At 31.1% G+C, this 22,345-nt stretch overlaps 2 long non-coding RNA genes across 2 annotated transcripts; both read left to right on the top strand.

Moving 5' to 3' along the window:
• The first annotated feature begins 668 nt into the window (after positions 1-668).
• Positions 669-3,021, top strand: LOC123275523. The gene is made up of 4 exons (XR_006511701.1): positions 669-962; positions 1,048-1,251; positions 2,448-2,638; positions 2,735-3,021. It is a non-coding gene; the product is annotated as an uncharacterized LOC123275523 (long non-coding RNA).
• Positions 3,022-4,421: 1,400 nt separating this feature from the next.
• On the top strand, positions 4,422-5,079 carry LOC123275521. Its single transcript, XR_006511699.1, has 3 exons — positions 4,422-4,647; positions 4,745-4,906; positions 4,975-5,079. It is a non-coding gene; the product is annotated as an uncharacterized LOC123275521 (long non-coding RNA).
• Positions 5,080-22,345: the final 17,266 nt, after the last annotated feature.

Below are 22,345 nucleotides of genomic sequence, written 5' to 3'. Positions count from 1 at the left end.
CCAAGGCTTGGCCCAATGGTTCGATATTTTGGAACCAAGCCTTGAGATGTCACGACTGGTCGAGGTCCGGTTCGATACTTGGCCCAATGCTTCGAACACTGATAGAAGAATTTAATAGAATCTAATAAATCATTTATAAACAAAAAATTTTTAATAAATATATTTATTAACCATTAACAAATTATCCTTAAATATCATTTATTTGTGGCTGAAAAATATATAAAACACTTGAAACTGCTAAAAAAATATTCAAAAATATTTTCCATGCGACTAAAAAATGATAAATTTAATACTGATAAATATTGTGAATAGTTTAAAATAGTTACTACTGCGCCGTACTGCGCAGTAGTACATATTTTGTAAAAGGATGCGTCGCTTTGGTGGTCTAGAAGGGGACAATTGCAGTCCATCGCTCTTCCCATTCATTTTACATCTTACTGAAGTTACAAGTCTTTTTTCTACAACCGAATATTTTACAAAGAAATATTTTATTCTATATAAATTTAAAGTGAATTTAATTTTGATATTAAGTGTGTAAAATAAACTATCTTAGGTAAGCAATTTTTATTTACATAAAATGCTAAAATTTCACATAACCTTGTCTATGATTTATATATGATGAAATATACAGAAGATTCACAAATAACTTTTTACAGAGAAAAAAAAATTTATCTGAAATTAATTATTGAAGCTTTTCAAAACTACGGACATTTCTGTGGGTGAATTTTTAAAAAATACGCCTTACGCAATCGTGGTTTTTGACGAACATGATGATTTCGATAATAAGTTGATAGACCTTGTTCCAACTTCATGGATAATTATTAATGAGGATGACGAGGAATGTTTGTGTCAATATCCACCAATTGAAATAGCAAGAACCCAGCTAACTAAGTGGTTGAAAGAACTGAAAAAACCTGACAAGAATTGGACAAGTCACCAAGTTGAGGTTAAACTTCATGCTCGTAAGTATTTTTAATTTTATAAAAAAATTTTCTAACTCAAATAAATATCAATTTTTCGCTTATCTAATTTTATTTTTATGAATAGATGATTACAAACAAGGTCTAAGAAGACTTCAGCGAGCTTTTACAACTGCTCAAGCAGCTAGCGAGTCCGAAGATTCATATAAACCGACGTTATAATGTGAGACGGTACACGAAGAAATACAAGCTATATTAAATGAATCCTCTTCATTGAACAATGAATCAATAGTGGCTAAATAAAATTGTAATGAAAACCAATCGACGAAAGGTATTTAATTCTAATAATCTATTATTTAAGATCTTTGATTAATTATTTTTTTACTTAAGATGTTTTATATATTTGACGACTACCCGAGTAAAAATGAAATTATTATTTTTTACGGAAAAATAATAAATTTCGTTCGACCGCCGCACCACCGCTGCACGACCGCCGTTTGGCGGACTATTACGCCGCACGCTAAAAATTTACTCCCCCTAGCATCGCCGCTCTACCGCTGCACCACCGCCGCACCAATGCTAAATCATACCTACAATTTCACAAAAAATGGTATCATAATTAATTTATCACGCAATAATTAATTAATAAATAATGCGACTAGAAATCTTTTTGTAAGACCTATTGATCAACCTCCTTTTAATCGAATGCCTAACATTAAAAAAAAAAATTTTTTTTAAATCAGGCCAAAGCACCGCGAAATTATTGATTTTTTTAATCGTATTGTTGATGTAGATTTTTAATTTCGTCCTCGGGTTGCACAGAAGCGGTACGCCTATTGAAATACTCTGAAAGAATTTTAAAAATTGAACTGTGATGGGATTTGAACTGGATCGTCTGCATGGAAGTCTCGAACATTGCCAACTGCCCTGCAAACCATACTTAACTTAAAAAATTTAGTTAAGCTATTTGAATGATCAACGAATATATTATTTCAATGCATATACCATCAAACAGTGGTATGGTGCGGCGGTGGTGCAGCGGTGGTGCGGCGGTCGAACGAAATTTATTATTTTTTCGTAAAAATTAATAATTTTATTTTTACCCGGGCGCGTCACAGCTGTGGTGCGGCGGTGGTGCAGCGGTGGTGCGGCGAATAGAAATTTATTTACTTGTCACGGCGCTGGTGCAGCGGTAGTGCGGCGAATAGATAAATTCTTTACTTGTCACGGCGGTGGTGCGGTGGTGATACGGCACTTGTAAAATAATCAAAATTGTCACGGCTGTAGTGCAGCGGTGGTGCGGCGCTTAAAAAGCCGTGCAGCGGTGGTGCGGCGGAATTCTGTTTTTACTCGGGTAAAATTTAATTAATTATGCATACAATAGAAAAAAAATATTGGTAATTAATTATTTAAAAAATGTTCATCTAACGATGCATTGTATTTTTTTTTTTTTTTTTTTTTTTATATAAATAACTGGTAATTACTAATAAAATATAAAATATTATTTAAATTATTATTACTTTATAGATTCTGAGAGTTCAAAAACAAGTATTCACAATAAAACAGCAAATAATGCAAACTTATCTTTAAAGTGAACATTTTAATTTAATATGTAGCTAATCTGAGTGGTGCTGAAGGAAAAATACCGAAAAGGTCTCAAAAAGAGAACTTAGATGATAAATTAAGTGAACTTAAAAGCAAAATGACTCCAGAGCAACGTAATTATTATATTATATTATATTATAACATTGTATTCAATAATGATCATTGTTTTCGTTATTTTTTATTTTATTTGACGTATTGTTTTTTTTCAGAGATTGTAATCGAGTACCTGGAATCCGAACAAAAACAGTTTCACTGTAAAAAAAAGGCCATTCGGCAGCCGAAATGGAAGTAGATTTCATAACAATAAAAAAAACTACTAGGATATACAAAAAAAAAAAATCTGTCATTACACAGATTTCCGCATCACTCATGAGGTACCGTGTAGTTTAATGCGTTCCCATTTTTTTACGTGGTGGGTCCCCAGTAGGCCTATGCCACGCAGGTGAAAGGAATGGAGGTAAAACAAGCAATTAAAGCACTCTAAAAGCTGAAAAAATGACTCCAAAGATGGATTTTTTTTTGCTTTAAAAAAAAATGTGAGCACATAAATTGAAGTTTAATTTCTCAGCTTTTAGATGCAATTTACAGGAATCGAATAACTCGACGCGTTCAAAAGTTATTTGAGGGAGAAGTAGTGAAAGTATCAAATTTTCAAAATTTTAAAATTTTTAAATGCTGTAATTTCTAAACTATCTAACCGATTAAGCTCATATTTGAACTTGACCTTCCTAATAGTCGATAGAATAAGTATGTTGAGTTTCATTGAGATTCCTTAAGAATTGTTGACGCTATCGTCGTGACAAGCAAGCATATCGTATATATATATATATGTATATATATATATATATATATATATATACATATATATACATACATATATAAACTTTCGAACCATATGTATTTTCTGACTCAGTTCGTCGAGTTAGGTCGAAATATAACAAAATTTATGGAAATTTACGTCATAAGGACAAATACAATAGTTAGATTTTTATGAAATCTACTAAAAAATCGCGCCAAGTCCACGTTCATAAGACTATTAAGAAAAAAAATTTTTATTTCTCTACAAAAAGATATAAAATAAAAAATTAAAAGAAACAATTTTGGAACGTATTTAGTGTGCGTGGTTACGAAATATTTCACTTTTTATGAAATTCCTAAAATCTATCTACTAGGACTTTTAAAAAAAATTGAAGTACACAATGACGCACACCAAGTACGTTCCAAAATTGTTTCTTTTAATTTTTAAATTTACAACAAAATTTTTTTTAATGTCCAAAAATCATATACAACCATATCGGTTACTTGGATTTTTTAATTTTTTATTTTATATCTTTTTGTAAAGAAATAAAAATTTTTTTTCTTAATAGTCTTATGAACGTGGACTTGGCGCGATTTTTTTACAGTGAAACTGTTTTTGTTCGGATTTCAGTATTTTTTGTAATTATAATAAAAATTGACAATTTTAATTTAATACATTTCCGGTGGTAAACTATCCGCTTTTAGCTATAGTTCATGTAAAAGTTATTCTTGCGCCGCCTGGCGTGTGTAATTGCAAGCTGTCAAATATCTTTTTTTCACTGTAGTTTCCCATCTATTATAAGATTAGCATGCATCCTTATATTATTTAGTCTCTGGCCGTCCGCTTTTTACATAAGAAAAAAGTTAAAATCTAAAAATCTGGGTCGCTATAGTTTATGCTGATTATTTTTAATAATTTTAAATAGAAATTATAAAGATAATTGATAATAATCAAGTAATACGCGTAATAAAAAGCATGAACTACTATTATAAAATATCATATAAAAAAAAAATCAAAATAAATTTGAAAAAAAATTTGTAACCTCAAAAAACCGTTCTGCTTACGGTATATACACACTCGGTAGTCTGGCTTGAGAACGGAACTTGCTGCCAGACTCTATCGAGTCTGTTGATACATGGAGTACATGGCCAGAAGTATCAAACACACTCGTCTCATAAATCTAAGAATTCAGCGGCATCGACAAATCAAGCAGACGAGTCCTGGTAATCAAAAATTGATGTTTCGTCCCCTATCGAAGACTTGGAAATTTTTAAATCATTTGATGAGGATTTGAAGATCAATATCGAAATGAGAAATGTTGTTGTAAATATATATTTTCACTTAAAATAATATTTAAATCTATTTTTTGTGTGTACAATATCGAATAATTGAACTTATAAATATTTTCTATTCTTCACAGAAAACTATGTTCAATGCCTGGACTATGATAAAAACATCAAAAAAATTATGTCAGAGTTATTAAAAAAGGAAATACAAATTTTATACAGCGGAGTTGGACGAGTAACGAAAGGTGTTGGAAAGGAAAATTTCAGTGCTACTGAAGTTTTTTCATTGATTCGAGGTTAGTGTTAAATCATAATTATATTTATATTTTGGTTACTATAATAAACATTAAATTAAATATTATAGAGTTCATCGAAAACAAATATTCTGACCAAAAAAAATCATGAAGATTATCAGTGTCATAAGTACGTATCTATCCGGAGCTGGAGATCGTGACGGTGGAAGATTAACACGTCCAAAAGATTAAATAAAATAATCTCTATTTATTTCAGTTACTTAAAATTACAATAATTAAAAATGTTTTCTATCTATCAGTGTTATAATTCAAAATAAATTATTTAGTGTTCATAAATATGAATGAATTTATCATATTAGTTTTTAGTATTCAATATTCTGTAAACATGCTCAACACTTTTTTTAAGTATCTAAGACGTAGATGAAACCTAGATTTTCCCTTAAATCAACTTTGAATTTTTATTCCATGAGGCTTAAATAGAATCTGTACTTTATTCCGCTGGAGCTTAGATCGAACCTAAATTTTTTTCTCAAGGTTTGGATCAACCCCGTTTTTTATGTTCCCCAAGGCTTGAACTGGCCTAGAATTTTTATTCTTCAAGGCTTCAATCAACCCTGGATTTTTGTTTCCCGAGATATGGATCGAATCTGGATTTTTGTTTCCCAAGGCTTGAGTCAACCCTGGATTTTTGTTCCCCGAGATATGGATTGAATCTGGATTTTTGTTTCCCAAGGCTTGGATCAACCCTGGATTTTTGCTGCCCGAGACTTGGACCAACCTTGGTTTTTTTGGTTTCCAAGGCTTGGCTCAAGCCTGCTTTTTTTGTTTGCCAAGGCTTGGGGACATAGTTATCATCCTAGGCCTGGACCAATCCTTGGCCCGTTGTTCAGCCAAGGCTCATGCCAAGCCTTACCCAAGGCTGGTGACGCTTGGCCTAGGCTTGGTCCTAGTCTTGCCCAGTTGTTCTTTCCTACCTGGGATGTAAGAAAATCATGATCCGAGTTGAATGAATTAAATTTTTGAAAAGTTTCACGGAATTATTAATTTATTACTCCACACGGAGAGAAAAGATGTTTGGAAAATCAGAAAAGTGCACGTCTCATAACGCTCATTTATCACAAAAAAATCTAGAAAACGGTTGACCCTAAAGGCCATCCCTGCAACTTCCGCTAATTCCATATCTAAGCGCTTGAAATTGCACTTATGAGGTTTTTGAGCTCTTCAAGTCAAAAGTCTGATAAAAGTTTCATAGAACACTATTTTTTGAACTTTCGAAGTGCAATAATTCTTGAATAAATTAACGAATAATCATTAATAATAATGTATATCATTAATAATAATCATAATAATAATTTTCTTACAGTAAATGAAATAAATAAGAAAAAAATTTGATACATGAGTAATTTTTTTTTAAGCTTTATGAAAATGTTAGCGCATCAGAACCAATTCTACATATAAAAATAACTTTTAAGACAGTAATAAATTAATTTATATCAGTTTGATACTTGAATAATCAAAATTTTAGACATTTAGAAGTTTACGTCTGAATAACTTTAGAACGGCTGTCTTTATGATAAAAGTGTAAGAGACCTTTTTTGTAGAGCGTTGAATTCTCTACAATAATATGCTATTGACTTATATATATGAGGTGCGTATGCCGTGCTATAAAAATAAACAAAAAATAGAATTTTTTTTCCTATGTTATTTAAATGGGAAATGAAAAATTAGGGACAGACACCTCTAAATATTAATATTAAGAGCTCCGCTTTGAACAGGCTTCTGTTCTCACCTTCATGCAAGTTTTCAGCCTGTTTTTTCGTTGAAAAAAAAAAAGTCGCCTAAAATTGACACACCTTAATATATATAGATTTTTTTATCAGCGTATGAAAAAACTATAGTAAAATAAAAGAGCTAATATTTTAATAATATTTTAAATAAAGTAGTATAAATCTATTTGAATGAAAACTTATAATTTTCGGATAATTATTTGTCTCTGCACAATATAAGCTAAAAATCACTTATAATGACAATTTGAGAAGTTGTCTCGAAATTAATTACTTTACAACAAACTATAACAGAACAATGAATGAAGCTGAAAAGACGACACAATGTACTTAACTCAACTACAATCACACCAACACGATCCATAAAATTTACAACTACTGTTACTGGGTCTCGTCGAATAAGAGTAAGCGTACCTACCTCTTGCTCATCTACTTTTTCAGCACTCACTCGTGACTTACTCCTTGATCGTGCTTCGTACCCCGGGCAGATTGTCACGTCGGCCTCGTTATACTTACGCTGCGACGAGAGATGAAGAAATAAAATGATAAGAGGTATAGCCGAAGAACAAGAATAAGATCAAGAGTATGAAGAAGATGAGAATAAGAAGAAGAAGAAGAAGAAGAAGAAGGGCTGAAAATATAAGAGAATATAGTAAGGGAAAATGGAAGAGTAAGAGATGATGATGGTGATGTAGAAACAAGAGGACTTGAGGATGAGCAGTGCAAAGGATTGAAAGACTTGCACAGTATGAGCATATCGTTTCCCACCTGTCTCTCGACAACGAAAACTTGTCTCGACCATGCTGTCATCTATTTCTATCCCTTTTACTTTTCTTCTTACTTATTAACTGTCTTGTTTTATTTCACTTGCTGAGCATATCCCAGAACTCAGTGCTCAGTACCATCAGCACCCTGACAGTGGTCTTTAACTGGAAAAACTCCACGCTTTCGCTAGCTGTCTGCTCTCTTAAGTATGAGGCTACCCGCGGCTATGCAGAATTGACTGGATTGCACCAAAGGCGAAATCAATGATAAGTTTTAGATTTTGAAATGATCCTGAGGGAGAAGATTGGATTTTTATGAAAAATAGAAATAGTGAAAAGATACAAAAAATAACTAGATTAAGATGCATAAGAACTAAACCAAGATGAAGAAGAAGAAGAAAAAAAAGAGAAGGAAGTTAAATAGAATTGAAATAAAAAAAAAAATCTATGGAAAAGTTTAAAGCACAAAAGAGTTGCATGCATATGTCGCCCCTGGGAAACACTGTGGCCATTACGATCCGCCTAATAGCATCGTTTGGATTACCCACCTGTCCGATTTTTTCTTCAAATATTTTTTTTTGCATCGTAACTTTTTAATCTACGGGATTATGAGCACACGTAGTTTGTTTAATTGGCTGCGACAAAATTAATTATTCAGTTGGTAATTATATATTGTGTGGCAAAAGATGAAACGAGATGATTACAGACGAGAACGAGTGTGGACTGCCTGAGCGAAACGAGTGCTACACACTATATTTTCCATATCATTTGTATTGAAACTTCTTCGAAGAAGTCTTGTTATGTCTACACTGACCAATTCAAAAAATGAACTTGAATCATGATAAAAATTTTTAAACCAAAAAAATAATTTTGAAGAGTTTTATCATATAAAAAAATTTTTTTTTACTGAAAGCATTACCATCAAAATCTAGAGATTCTCCTCCCGGAAAACGTCGTCGAGGGAAAGACGATTCTTATGAATCTTGAGTATCGCTAAGAACTCAAAGAAAAAAATTAGGAAAACGGTTAACCCTAAAGGCCATCCCTGAAACTTCCTGCTAATTCCATATCTAAGCGCTTAAAATTGCACTAATGACGTTTTTGAGCTCTTTGAGCTCAAAAATATAATTTATGTGTCATTTTTAGCTTTCGGAGCTCAAATAGTGAGCTATTGTATGCTTTTGAGCTCTTCGAGAAGTCTGATAGAAGTTGAATAAAACACTATTTTTTGAATTTTCAAACCGCAATAACTTTTAAATGAATGAACCGATTTTCACGCGGTTGACAGCATTCAACGCAGTTTCTCAAATTATATGGTATAATTCTAAACAAAAATTGATCAGACCGGAAATTACGGTGTAATTCGAAAAAAATTTTTTTTTTTTCGATTTTTTTTGTCAACGATAACTCACGAACGAATCAATCGATTTCTACCGGGCTGGCGGCGATCGATATTTTCGAATATATATTAAAAATATGAAGGATTCTCGTGTACTCAAATGCAAGCTAAAGCGAAAAAGCTATTGATGACCCAGTTACCATGAGTTGACAATCAAGTAGTTGATGTTTAATCGTTTATGTTAAGTTTACGTAAACTTCGCGTCAACTTTTGCATTTGCGGCAGTTTCACACAACTTGACTTTAACTTACTCATCACGTTGACGCAAATCTACTGCCAGAATTGACCGAAAGGTTCATTCAAAGTTGACGCGAAATTTCTGAAAAGATGACGTAAACTAGTTATAACTACAGTTGTTGCCTTACTGTTTCCGTAAACTTCACATCCTATTGTGGCCGCAGGTTTACATCAACTTGATTTCATTTGTGCTAACTACGGAGTAACCAAAAAAGAACCGAGTTCAATTTCTGAGCCATCCGAATTAATTTTTTGGTGACCGAAAGAATCTCACTGAGTGGTCCTCCCTTTCCCTTTATCATTTGTTCTCCCCTTTCTCTAATTTGTCGTAATGACAAATTAGTATATTAAATACAGTGAAAAATTTTCTTTTTTTTTAATTTGAGAGATGGAAAAAATTTCACTTTACCGATCATAGTTATTACTTTGCTGTTTAGGAAATATTACTATATCGACTTTTCAATATTACTACAGAAACATCGTATTTTTTCTTAAAGTGTATAAGACTGGGTGTAAGGTGGAACAGTTAAATTCCTTCAAAAGAATTTACAATTTTGCATCGTATTAATTCGTATGTTTGAGCTCTGGCCCGGCACTACAATGCCCAATACTACACTGTAAAAAAAAACTGGTGTGAGTCCATGCGGTTTACGTTGTTAAAAATTCCGGTGTTAAATTCAACACCGAAATCGGTGTAGCAGTAACACACCGTTCGCGGTGTAAATATTTTTTTTCGGTGTTAAATCGGTGTTATAAATTTTCCGGTGTTGATAATATTTTAACCAACACAATTTTTATAATTAAACTTTTTACGTTTAATAATTAAAGATAAATAACCAAAAAAAGTTGATATCTAATTTAGAAAGTTTAAAATAATAATATATTAAGTAGATAAAAATTTTTGATTAAAATAAATACACTGTAAAAAATTTCGAAGTAAAAATGGATCCAGAGCACTTTACACGGCCGTGTAGTGTGAAATAATGCTGTGAAATTCTCTCGGTGTAAATTTTCGACCCGTGTTACTTTAACGCCATTATTAAAGGACAATTTTAGGACATCATATAGATAATCGGAAACTCTAAAATAGTGGATTCTAGTTATCATTTCATAACTTTTAACTATTTTTTTTTAAGATTTTCGGAATACTTCTAAGATAATTTTAGAATCAATGCAATTTATTTGAAGCAATTTAGTTTAAATTTTGTCCTTAAATCTTATGTGGAACCTTTTTTGAATAATCTTAAAACATTTTTTTAACTACTTGAGAAAAAATTTTGAATATATTTGAGACATTTTTCGGATATTTTTGAGACAATTTTGAAACATTTTTTGGACAGTTTTAGAGTGTTTTTACAACAAATTTGAAACATTTTAACGACAATTTTGAACGTTTTTTAAATGATTTTCATAGAGATAATTCATTTTTGCACAGCTGTAGATTTGTCATGTTTAAAACATCCATTATATTGTGAGAAACATCATGGTTACGATGAAAATAATTATTATATTGTTCCTAAACATTTAGTATTGTAAATATTATTTAACTTGTATAACATTCATTAAATCGATTTCTGCCTAATTTTATAAATTGAAAATTCTTAAATAAATGTTACTTGTCTCATTTTGATAAATATTGAATATTAATCGTGTTTTATGGATCATGTAATATTTATACTCCAATACGGTGTAAATTTATTCTACTGTTACACCGGTATTATACCGGTTACACCGATATTACACCGGTTTAACACCTAATTTTTAACACCGCAAAAGAGCACCGCTACACCGGTGTTAATACACAGGTGTTACATAGCGGTGTTAAAATGATTCCATTTTAACACCGCTTTTTTTAGTGTTTAAAATGATAAAATATTAAGTAGATTAAAATTTTTAATTAAAATAAATACACTGTAAAAAATTTCGATGTAAAATGAACCCGGAGCATTTTGGGACATCATATAAATAATCGGAAACTCCAAAATAGGGCATTTTAGTAATTATTTTATAACTTTTAAATATTTTTTTAAGATTCTCGGAATACTTTTAAGATAATTTTAGAATCAATGCAATTTATTTGAAGCGTTTTAGTTGAAATTTTGTCCTTAAATCGTATGTGGAACCTTTTTTGAATAATCTTAAAACATTTTTTTAACTATTTGAGAACAAATTTGAATACTTTTGAAACATTTTTCGGATATTTATGAGACAATTTTGTAACATTTCTTGGACAATTTTGGAGTGTTTTTACAAATAATTTGAAACATTTTTAGAACAATTTTACGACAATTTTGAACGTTTTTTAAATGATTTTCATAGAGATAATTTATTTTTGCACAGCTGTAGATTTGTTCCGAAATTAATGGATGAAAAATTTTTTGGGCAATTTTAGGACGTTTTTGGGACAATTTAAGAATTTACGAATTATCCATTTACGGTGAAATTCAAAGAATTTTCTTTTATAATGATAATATAATGTTGTTGTGTAAGCTATAGGAGACTATGTGTTATATTGTAAACACAATATGAGTTTATGTGCAAATGAAATATCTGAAAAAAAAAAGCAAAGTTATCAAATTATTAATTTATCATGTTTAAATCATCTATTATATTGTGAGAAACATCATGGCTACGATAAAAATAATAATTATATTGTTCCTAAACATTCAATATTGTAAATATTATTTAACTTGTTGTATAACATTCATTAAATCGATTTCTGCGTAAGTTTATAAATTGAAAATTCTTAAATAAATGTTAATTGTCTCATTTTGATAAATATTGAATATTAATTGTGTTTTATGGATCATGTAATATTCATACTCCGATACGGTGTAAATTTATTCTACTGTTACACCGGTATTACACCGTTTACACCGATATTACACTGGTTTAACACTGTAAAAGAACACCGCTACACCGGTGTTAATACATAGGTGTTACATACCTGTCGATTTTACGATCTTACGATATTTTACCATCTTACGATATTTCCATAATGATTTTAAATATATTTTTTTTCCGTGTAGCAGTTGAGAAAATTGTAAAATCATAATATATATATATATATATATATTAAAGTATGCACAGTTTAACGACGATATGCTTGTTTATTTATACTTTTATTTAAGTTTTCGTCCCTTTTAATTTCATAGTTGGCTTAACACGAAGCGAATTTGAAATATGATTAAAATATTTCGTTGATATGAATTTAATAAAATTACATTTTCATTTCTGTGTGCAGTTGGTTTAATTAAATTATCCTATTAAAATTAAAAATGTACAAAAGTAGAGATAGGTTTTCTGTAGGATTATTTTCAAACCATGAATATATGTACCAACAAAAATTTATGGACACGATGAAATATTTCAGGTATTAAATATATTAAAATTTAACAATCACTTGAATTTTATTAATATATTTATCTATCGACATAATACGTTCAATTTAAAGGGGTTAATGATGAAAGGAGAAAATGGTCGATGGATTTAATATATTCAGCGGAGATTCGTATTGAATTAGGTGGTTTATGACTGTCGATTTAGTTGACAGATAAAAAATAGTTAAAAATATAGATTTTCGTTCTTTACTTGAGAAATTTTTTGTCTGTACCCTGAAGCACTTTATTGGATGGCCGTCGAGCTCTCTCGATGGTTATCAACGGTTTATTACCCGCGCCAGAAAACTCTTGGTTGCATTTGCCTGGTTGCTGGTACTACTGCTGGTGGCGTTGACGGGTTTCCTTCAGGCGTCCCTTCGACAATTGATGTCTGTGGGAGGCAGATGAGTGCTTTGGGAATACGTAATTTGATTGGGGATTTATGTCTCAAGTCCTAAGGGATCTGCGAATTTACAATTAAATCTACATTATTGTTCTGTTTATTTACTTTATTCTGGTTAAGTAATTATCATCCTCTATCACACTTTTTCATATATTATTGTAAATAAATAAATAAATAAATCTCTTCTCTTTAAATTTTTATACATTTATTATTGCAATAATAATGTTTATAATTTTCCCATGGAATAACTAGATAATTTTATTATTATAAATAAAATGCGAAGCTCTTGAAAGGGTGCATTATTCTCAACTTGTCATGTGCAAGTAATTTTATAAATTTAAATCACCTTCATTGTATTCGTACTGTATTTATACTAGAAAGGACAATAGAAGTATATGAATACCAAAAAAAAAAAAAAAAAAAGCGTAAACACACCCGATGTATCAACTTGTTGTGATGATTCAGCACTACACTGAAAAAAAAATACTTGTTTCAAGTATTCTTTTAAAAATTTTATTCTTGTTTTTCATCGAATCAAAACTCTAAAACTCTTGAATCGAGAGAAAAAATTGTTCAATCAAGAATTTTAGTCTTGAGGTAGTTCACTTATAGATCCAAAGTTCTAAGAAGTTTTTAAGATTTAAAATATATAAAACAGAATACATAATATGTATGCTGTCAAAATTTGATATTAATTGACAGTTTCAAACATAAAATAATTGCAATTAAAAATGATATTTTTGCACAGATGGTATGGCAAAGAACGAGAAAATAACTGATTTTTATTGTTTTGGCATTAAAGGAATTTTAAGATCATTTAAAAAAACTACCAATTAGAATACAAATTATCAATAAACTGGCTAGTTAAACAAAAATGATCATTATTAAAATCGAATAAGAAAGAGTCCGTGAAAAAGGCAGCACTAGCGAGTGAAATGGAGAGCAATAGCATAAGCTATGTTAAATCCGAATGACATTTGATCTGAGGACATATGATCCTCATGACAATTAATCCAAAACACATAAACTTGTTATCGTGTTGTGCCCTTTTTTGCGCCTCTAGCGGGATCAGTTGTCGAGAAAGCAATGATTATACTTCAATATATACATTTGCGCTTCTAGCGGGATCAATTGTCACTCGGATCAATTGTCGTGAGGATAAATTGTTGGCGAATCAATTATCCTCGGAGCAATTGTCGTTGGATCAAATGTCGTAGATCAATTGTCTTCGGATTACCGGTCACGTCTCCAATCAAGACAACCAGTTCTTCTCAAAATAATTTTCTTGGATGTATGTCTAATTATACAGACAACTTTTATTAAAATTTTTTCTGTCCTTTTCAAAAAATGATTTAATATAATAAAATTGAAAACGAAATCAAAATAGTCGGTAAAAATTTTTCCTGAGGTCTATCAAGCTAGCATGGACTCGTCCATCATGCATTGAGTTATTATTCAAGCAACAAAATTTATTTATGGTGCTAAATTTTTTATTGCTAACTAATTGCTCCATTTAGAATTTTGTTGCTTGTTTAGATTCCGAGAAATCAATAATAATATCTGTTCCAAAATGAGTCTTGCTACTGCTAGCTTGACGACGCTTTTTGCCTGTCAATTGTCAAGTCTGAAACTTTAAAAACACGATAACTTGAAAAAATATTATTAAATAAGTCTATTTTTCTTCAAGGTTTGTTTTATTAATAGAAAGAAATCTTATGAGGACTGTTATAAATTCTTATAAAATGGTTCATTCTTATAAGTGGCAAATTAGCCATTTTAATAGCTAATTTGTGATTTAACGACAAACTTGGGAAAGGGGGGATTAATCATGTGGAAATCTGTTGGGAACCGAAGAAATAATTCGGACGGTCCAGACTAAGACTCGAAACCGGATCTTTTTGGTTACGCGCCATGGGCTCTTCCAGATAAGCTATCCGAGACACGTGCCAGAATCGGTTTTCAGTCACGTACATAAGATCGAATGAGCAACAACGCCATCGTCCATCTTACGGTAAAGAGCCATTTTATAAAAAATTATAGAAGTTTTATAAGAGCTACTTATTTCCGTTCACTTCACTATGATTAATACGAAAAAATTGGACAAGTCATTTATAAATCTCTACATTGTTAAATTTCGCTCCTTTGTATATTTTCAATTATTTATATTCATTAATATGACTAACGTTTATGTTTATATTACCTTAGCAACGTTTGATCGTTGGGTATAAACTATGTAACAAGACATGTATTGATTTGAATTAACTAATGAATAATTAATAATAACAGAACTCATCACTTTTTTTGTTACTGTACTGATAAATATTCACAGTTTTCACCATACTTCAATTTCTTATATCACTCTTTAAGAAGCATTTTGTTAGAATTTATAAATATGATTTTCAATTTTACGACGTTCCGAGTATATTGAAGACTGCACTAAACTCTAGAACGATCAGAAGAACTTTTACTCAATGAAATACAAGCGAGCATAATTAATTGGGTAAATATTTATAAAAAAAGTACCCTCAATTGAAAGTAAAGTTCTTGACAGAAAAAATAAAATATTTAATCAACTATTTAAGTGGATTTGGTTACGTAATAATAATATGTATACATATATTAGGGTGTGCCGAAGTCCAATTTTCGTGACGAACTTTTCAAAATAGGAATTTTGAGTTCTGCTTTTAACAAGAGCTGTATTTAGGCATTTCCTGATATATTTTGGGTTGAGACGTTCGTATTTGATTTTCATAGAATTTTTATAATTGTTTCCGGCCGCTTTGGAGATATCTCTTGGCCGGAAGTGCCTAAACAAAGCTCCTGTTAAAAATTCTATGAAAATCAAATACGAACGTCTTAACCTAAAATATCTTAGGAAATGCCCAAACACGGCTCTGTTAAAAACGGAGCTTAAAATTACAAATTTTAAAAGGTTCTTCACGGAAATTAAATTTTGGCACACCCTATATATACAGAGTGTCCCAGAAGTAACGGACGCCATTGTAGCATCTGATAAACAAAATAATTCTGAGACGAAAAGTCCTTATCCATTTTATATATATATATATATATATATATATATATATATATATATATATATATATATATATATATATATATATATATATACTAGCGGTTTCCCGCCCACTTCTCTGGCCGAATTGAAAAGGAAATAAATTAAATTTTATGTTTCATTTTTATTTATTTTTTTTTCATATTTTCTATATCTCAAATTTATTTTCTATATCTTATGTGTTTAGAAAATGCAATGCTTTTAATCTGTTACATTTTCGCGATCCCGTAATAAGAACAATTCATCGGTTATGTGATCAGCAAAAATAAAATGTATATAAAATTCTTAGTCCGTTGACTGAATAGCTACAGTAGCGCTCAAAAGTATTTTGACAACATAAAATTTTTTTATATTTTTTTAAAATAAAAGCCTATCGGAAAATGTATTGAGTATAATGTAGAGTAGTGTAATTGCGACTATTTAAGCGTATCAAATTACAACTTGTTTGTTTACACACCGCGCCACCGAACGTACTTGACTTACCGTGAGCTCAAAAGTATTTTGACACGCATTTGACTTGAAAAAATCTCGCAGATTACTTGTTCCTTAGTTTTTATTATTACATATATTTACTTGTTGTGGTTACTTCAATATGCCTATGTGCAAGGAATATGCTCGTGATTTTAAAAAAGCCGTTATTAATGCATTAAAACAAGGATTGAAACAAACAGAAGTTGCTCGTTTGTTTAAAGTGTCTCGACAGTTAGTTAACTTATGGAATAAAGTCTATAACAAAAGAAAAACTATCGAAAGTAAGCCTCGAACAGGCCGCCCAAGAAAAACTTCTTCTTACATCGATCATATTATAAAAAAGTTATCAGCAAATGATATACGGATGTCCGCTGTAATGATAAAAAATGAATTAAAATAAAAATATAACGTAGATATTCATATTTCTACTGTTAAACGACGCTTAAAGGTCCTAGGGTTATATGGCCGAAGACCGGCTAAAAAACCTTTAATATCGGAAAAAAACAGGAAGTCTCGTCTTGAGTTCGCGAAACGGCATATATCGTGGTCAAGTTTAGAGTGGTCTAAAGTTTTATGGAGTGACGAAAGTAAATTTAATTTAATGTTATCTGATGGTATCAAGTACATTCGGCGTCCAGTAAACAAAAAATACGATTATCGGTATCAAATACCCACAGTTAAACATAGAGGTGGTAGTGCGATGGTTTGGGGATGTTTTTCACGGTCTGGAGTTGGACCATTAGTTCGAATAGAAGGAAAAATGGATCGGTTCATGTATGCAAATATATTAAAGTCTCAGATGTTACCATATGCTAAACATCACATGCCAGCTAAGTGGTATTTTCAACAAGACAATGATCCCAAACACAGATCAAAGCATATTAGTGACTTATTAAATCGTGAAAAAGTTAAAGTTCTTGAGTGGCCAAGTCAAAGTCCCGACTTGAATCCGATAGAAAATCTCTGGGAAGAATTGAAACGTAGTGTAAAAACCCAAAATTATTCAAACAAAAACGCTTTGTTTGAAACTCTAAAAAATGAGTGGGATCAAATTCCAATAAGTCGATTACAAAAATTAATCGACTCAATGCCGGAGCGATGCAAGGCTGTCATAAAGGCCAAGGGATATGCTACTAAATACTAATATATTTATTGCTGTAAATTATAATTATGCGTTAAATTAGTTTTTTTTCAAAAATGTCAAAATACTTTTGAGCCACCATTTTCCTAATATTTTAAAAATTAAACTTTCTTTTATTACGAATAAGAACCTCTTTGACACTATTCTGTAGTTTATTCAAAAGGTGTTAAAAAAATAAATAAATGATTATTGTGTTTCATATTTATTTTTAATTAAACCATTAAAAATATTTGTCAAAATACTTTTGAGCGCTACTGTATATGTAATGTTAAATTTTGGAAACGTTACAATGACTTTTTTGCCGCTGCCAAAGAGACGATTGTTGTAAGAAAATATCACTATTAAGTAAGAAAAATATTTAAATCCATTGACCCTGGAGGCCATCCCGGTATTTGTCTGTTTCTTTTGAGGTTCTATCAAATTTTATATTTGTAGGAACTGTATTTGAAGAATATAAATTTTTTGACAATTATCACTCCCGCACTCCTATGTGGGGGAGGAACTTCGTAAGATCCTATTCGAGATGATTCCTACATTATAAATAAAAGATTCCAACAAAACTTCGAGTCTATAAAAACTATCGATTGGAAATGAGAAATTTTCATTGTTAACGCCCCTACAATCCCGTTTGAGGTTAGAATTCAAGAAAATCCATTTTCAGCTGAACTTGACATCGTACACGAAGATTCCTACCCAATTTAGAATCTGCAGCAGTTACAGTTTGGAAATTAAAATTTTAGATTTTAATACCCACCCCCGCAATCCCTATCGGAAGTAGAATATTTTGGAATCCGTTTTGAGATGATCTCTACATGACAAATAAAAGATTCCTATCAAATTTACAGCTTTTAGAAGTTATATTTTGGAAATTAAGATTTTTTTTGTCATCACCCACCCTCGCAATCCTTATTGGGGGTGATTCGTCGTAAAATCCGCTCTTAGATTATTTCTAGACCACATGTAGAAGATTTTTACCAAATTTGGAGTCTATAAGAGCTATATTTTACAAACAGGAAATTTTCATTATCAACGCCCCCGCAATCCCTTAACTGAATTAGACATCATACACGAAGATTCTCACCGAATTTGGAGTCTGTAGAAGTTACAGTTTGGAAATGAAAATTTTAGATTTTAACACCCACCTCCGCAATTCCTATCGGAAGTAGACTTTATTGAAATCCATTTTGAGGTGATCTCTACATAAGAGATGAAAAATTTCTACCAAATTTAGAGTTTTTAGAAGCTATATTTTGGAAATTAAGATTTTTTATTGTTAACACTCACCCCCACGATCATTATTGGAGTTGATTCGTTGTAAAATCCATTATTAGATCATTTTTAAATCACATATAGAAGACCTCTACTAAATTTGGAGTTTATAGGAGCTATAGCTTGGAAATTAAAAATTTTAATTGTTAACACCCACCCCCGCAAACTCCTGTGAGGTATCTTAAAATTCGTTCGTATATTATTTCTACATCTCTTAGCGAAAATTCCTACCCAATTGGAGTCTGTAGGAGCTATAGATTGAAAATTAAAAATTTTCATTGTTAATACCCACCCCCGCAACCCCCTGTGGGATGAGATATCCTAAAATTCGTTTATAAATTATTTTTACATCACTTACAAAAAATTCATACAAAATTAAGAGTCTGTAGGAGCTTTAGCTTGAAAATTTTTAATTTTCATTGTTAACATCCATCCCCGCAATCCATATTGGGAGAAGATTGTCATAAAATCCGCCCGTAGATCATTTTTACATCACATATAGGAGATTCCTACTAAATTTGGAGTCGATAGGAGCTATAGTTTAAAAATGAGAATTTTCCATTGTCAACGCCCCCCCCCCTTGTGGGTGGAATTTCGTAAAATCTGTTCTTAGCTGACCTCTACTCGGCGAAAGGAATATTCCTACGAAATTTCAAGTCTCTACGCCTTATGGTTCCAGAGATATCGTGATGAGTCAATATATAGGCGGAAATCTCTTATATATATATAGAGAGAGAGAGATTAAAATAAAATATATAATCAACGTGAATATATTAATTATACTAACTTTTATAAGTTGGAGGCCCTCTTCTTCATTTAACTAACTAACGAATACTAAACGTATCATAACCAATAAATACTAAACAAAACACAATCGATTAAATGACAGACAGATTCTTTTTTGTTTTTAAACTGAAGATAGCGTAAATAAATGACATCTTTACATAACCTATGAAAGATGAATAATTTTTAAACAAAAGATAGTAGCGTAAATAAATGCCATATTTACATAACCTAGAAATGAATTAACAAAACCGTTGCTATAGACAATAATTCATGTCACAACCACGTTGATACGTGGGTAGATGCGTGGGTGGATGTGTGGGAGTGCATGGGTGGATGCGTGGGAGGGTGTGTGGAAACGCGTTTATAAGCATTGAAGTGACGTTAGACATTTTGCCGGTCTTTATGCACTCGAATATGAAGAATTGATGTTCATTTGTTTTAGTAGCAGAAACAAATTACTATTCAATTAAATTAAGAAAAAAATGGTTTAGGGTTGATGGAATTCAAAAAATGAATAGCTTAAAACCTTCTACAATTAATTCCGCGTCGAATGGTCATGGTCTCATGCCGATCGGTCCAGTAGTTTTCAAGTTTATCGGTAACAAAAAAAAAAGTTGCTTATATATATATATATAGGTATAAGAAATGTATAACCTCGGGATCGATCAATTTTTTCCATTCCAAATGGCCTTATATCAAATGCAGTAAAGCATCCAAGTGGTTACATCTCGAATGTCTCCACCATCTGCTGTCTCGTCGTATACTATCGGTAAATATATATAAGAAAACATGTCCGTCACACCGAAGTACAAATTGTAACATTATAGAAAGCATCAAAATAAATATACAATTTCACGATATATATCTCTTTATACATTGGATAGATAGAGCAATAGCTATATCTGTGTAATAAAATTATCTCATTGTTATGCAGGCAGCGGCTTTACGAACAAATGCTTTGTGTGTTACAGTATAAGCTGGCTAAAATAAATGCGTGTAGTGTTGTTGTTGTTGTCGTGTCCGTGTTTGTACGTGTGTACCGAAGTCTACTTGAGCAAAGGTAATGATGAATGTGTTGCGATCTTAGCAATTTCATTTTTTTGGATAGTATGAATATTAGGGTGTGACAAAATGTAACTCCCGTGGAGAACCTTTTAAAATTGGAATTTTTAGTTCTGCTTCTAACAGGGGCTGCGTTTGGGCATTTCCTGATATATTTTGGTGTGAGACAATGTATTTGATTTTCATAGAATTTTTTAACAGAAGCTTAGTTTGGGTATTTCCGGTGAAAATTCAAAATTTGGCCGGAAGTGCCCAATTAAATCTCCTGTTAAAAATCCCATAAATAATCAAATTAATTCTCTCAACCCGAAATATCTCAGGAAATGCCCAAACACAGCTGCTGTTAAAAGTGGAACTTAAAATTCCAATTTTAAAAGGTTCTCCACGGAAGTTACATTTTGGCACACCCTAATGAATATATTGGCGTGTTGCCGTAAGCAGTGTACATTGTTGTACCTGAGATTAATAATACAGAGAAACTTCTGAACCCTCAAAAGCTTTAAGAGAGGTTTTCTCCCTTTGTTTTCAGTACCTAATTGAGGTAATACCTTCTTTTGTATTTTACCTCTACAACATTTATTTTCCTTAAATTTGTATTAAGTTTGTTTTTGAAGATTCACTTACTAATCCGTCTCTGAATGAAGAAAAATATTCTTTAAAAATATCAGATTACCTGAACAGCTAAGTCTGCTTGTAATACTAAAGTGCACGATTTAAAACATAAAGTGTTTTGTTAACAACTTTGTTCAAAACACATAATCCTCTCGACTCATTATTTTTATTTTTATTACGTTGCAGATCGACAAAATAATTAAACAAAGTAATAGTTATTTACGTCGTTCGGCTGCAATGGAGCGATTTCCTGACAACGTTGACGTTGCGGTATGAACCTTAAGTTTCTGGCGCGAATTTATGATAACGGGTGTAAATTTGACGTTCAAGGCGAAGCTAAGAAAATACAAATTATTTAAATTTCAACGAACCAAAATCAAGATATAGTATACCAAATAATTTATGTTTTTCTTTTTATTTATTCCAATTCACAACGTTATTCCAATTTTACACATAGGTTACCTGATAAAGTCAGAATTATGCTAACAAAACGTTGTAAATTGGAATAAATAAAAAGAAAAACATAAATTATCTGGTCTACTATATCCTGATTTTGGTTCGTTGAAATTTTGTAATACTTAGACCTGAAATAATTATTTAAATGTTTCACAATACTTTTACTATAGGCAAAACGATAACCTTAAGGTAGTTCCTCCATCCAACCACTTTTCGACAAACTTTGCTAATTTTTTTTCTGCACTGAAAAAAAAATTTTTTTTCCACCTAGAATACTAAATTATTTACTCAAGTTTTCTTGATATAAAAAAACTGGTATTCTTAACCTTAAAATGCCATGTTTCATTATAAGGCTAGTTTTTTGACAGTGAGACAACTGTATTCTTATAGTTAAAAAACATTCGTATTTCAATCATAAGAATACCAATTTTTTATCCATAAGGAAACATTTCCTTGGTAGAAAAAAACTTTTTTTTTCAGTGTGAGTTTAAGAATAACGTTTACTAATAAATACCGAAATTTCAGAATTTTTGACCATCTAAAAAGTAAAATGTTTGATAACAAAATTCGCCATTTTCAAGTTTACTTCTCATTTAAAACACGTAAAACTCTCTGGCTACTCAACTATTTTCTGTTATATTAAA

The sequence above is a fragment of the Cotesia glomerata genome, linkage group LG2, assembly GCF_020080835.1.
Source record: "Cotesia glomerata isolate CgM1 linkage group LG2, MPM_Cglom_v2.3, whole genome shotgun sequence".
Taxonomy (NCBI): Eukaryota; Metazoa; Arthropoda; class Insecta; order Hymenoptera; family Braconidae; genus Cotesia; species Cotesia glomerata.
The sequence above is the reverse complement of the archived record's forward strand: the minus strand, read 5'-3'. Positions and strand labels throughout refer to the sequence as shown.